This window comes from Nannospalax galili, unplaced genomic scaffold, assembly GCF_000622305.1.
Source record: "Nannospalax galili isolate Female #2095 unplaced genomic scaffold, S.galili_v1.0 scaffold25659, whole genome shotgun sequence".
Taxonomy (NCBI): Eukaryota; Metazoa; Chordata; class Mammalia; order Rodentia; family Spalacidae; genus Nannospalax; species Nannospalax galili.
Genome location: NW_008343167.1, coordinates 213 through 2,245, shown reverse-complemented (window position 1 = coordinate 2,245; position 2,033 = coordinate 213). Strand labels below are relative to the sequence as shown.

The window sequence follows — 2,033 nt, the reverse complement described above, 5'->3', positions numbered from 1 at the left end:
AAGTTCCGAAATGGATTGTTTCCCTTCTGAAATGCCCCATATTGTCTGGGGGCCTGAGGCTGGCCCCTCCTCCCGTTTCCCGGATGAGACCTAATGTAGTTTTGAGGTCCATTTTGTATCATCCTAGGTTTGCTGTGAAAGCGCCCAGGAGGACCTTTCCCTTTTTTGTAACTACAATTACCACGAGGGCATTGATTTTGAAAATGTCCCGGTTGGCCACATTTAAAACATCTTTTCTTATTATGTTGTTGGAATAAAACATCCTTCACAGGTTTGTTTTGCAGAACAGCAGCAATGGCCACACCTTGTGTATAGGAAGGGCCAATATCAGAACAAAGTCTGATATAATCAGACAAATTTCCTTTCTTTCTATATGGTCTAAGTGCAGCTTGACATGCAGAATTAGCATTTTCATAAGCTAAGTGTTTCACAAACTGTAAGCTAGCATCAGAATCACGCAGAAGTCTGCCTGCAACCATTAACAGCCTAGACTCAAAATCCTGATATAATTCATCAGGACCCTGCCTAATCCTAGCCAAGTCCTCAATTTGCCTTCCAGCTGTTGGCAGCTTATTCCAGGCCTTTTTTGCTGCAGCACTGGTTTGGGCATAAACAGCAATAGGGAAGTTTATTTGGTGTTCTGTCTCCCTATATTGACCTTCACCAGCAAGCATGTCAAAAGTAATGGGAATATTTTGAGCCCTATTTAAGTCAGCAGTAACCTGACAGAATTCCCCAAATTCTGATTTCCATAAGAGAAATTCCCCTCCTGACAGACAGGCTCTGGCTATTTGTTTCCAATCATTAGGAGCCAAAGCTTCAGTAGTCATAGATTCTAGCACAGCCTGAGTAAAAGGAGCTGTAGGCCCATATTGTGCACAGGCAGATTTAAGCTCTTTCAGAGATTTAAATGGAAATAGAATATGTGTCCTGACTCTATTACCCTGGCCGTCATCACGTTCCATAACTGGAAAGGCATGAAACTCAGACACATCCTCTCCAGCAGTAGCTGCATGCTGCAGACTTGTTTGCAATGGTGACATTAAAGGTAAAGAACTCACAGCAGAATTTTTACACATCTGAGGAGGAATAGCATGAGAAGAAGAACCTGCAAAAGGTATACGTGTTACCTGAGAATCCTTTTCAGGCTGCTGCTGTGTTCTAGAGGAAGGAAAAGTTTCTTGTAAGTGCAAAGCAGAAACCTGTTCAGATAAATCACATTCCTCATTAGACTCTCCTGCGTCACAACCTGGAGGAGCAGAAGGAGCAGAAAACTGATTAATACAAGTTAACGCGCCCTTGTCAACGAGGTTTCCTTTTTCAGATCTAGAATCCAAGGAATCCCGAATGAGCGTCCAAAGACTGAAGGCATCGATGGGAACCTTCAGAGGGCCTTCAGTGTCATAAAAATCCTGCAATTCTTTTCTCAGTTTTTGCCAAATATCAATATTCAAAGAGCCTTGTTCAGGAAACCAAGGGTAAACCTGTTCGATAAATTCCAGAAAGTCATTCAACTTTTGCGAGCTCACTTTCGCACCTCTGTCTTTAAGCATATGTTTAAGCATGGAAATAAACAGCTGACGACTGTTACCTTGTCCCATATTTGTGGTAATGAAGAAGTGTCTACCTAAAAGAAAATACCTAAAAGGAAAAGTTAATACAAGCAACAGTTAATAAACCAGTGCTAAGGCAAAATGTAGGTGTCTCGGACGTGTGCATGGCCAGGTCTGAAAACAGACTGATCTGTAAGGAAAAAGACATATTCATATACTATGAAGTTTCCAAGGCAACACTCAACCAAGGAAAGATGGACACCCCCTAGGAACAGGTAGCCAAGGATGCCAGAAACATATACAATAGTCAAGGAAACTAGGGAACCAACGGTTGAGTATCCAGGAAACAATAAACATTCGCAACCCCAAACCCAGGTCCTAAAGAACATATAACTGTCTGTTATACATCAACATGTACCTCAAGTAACCAGGTAACACATAGAAACATAAGCATCAAACAAAGCACCCATGGAGAAAAAC

The 2,033-nt window shown here is 41.9% G+C and overlaps 1 long non-coding RNA gene across 1 annotated transcript in view; it reads right to left on the bottom strand.

Moving 5' to 3' along the window:
* The window catches only part of LOC108491132, a 4,775-nt gene extending 3,076 nt beyond the window's left edge, over positions 1–1,699 (bottom strand). The window contains exons 1-2 of the long non-coding RNA XR_001872572.1: positions 1,592–1,699; positions 1,131–1,249 (exon numbers count right to left, since the gene is read on the bottom strand). This is a non-coding gene — a long non-coding RNA (uncharacterized LOC108491132). The remainder of the gene's footprint in view (positions 1–1,130; positions 1,250–1,591) is intronic.
* Positions 1,700–2,033: the final 334 nt, after the last annotated feature.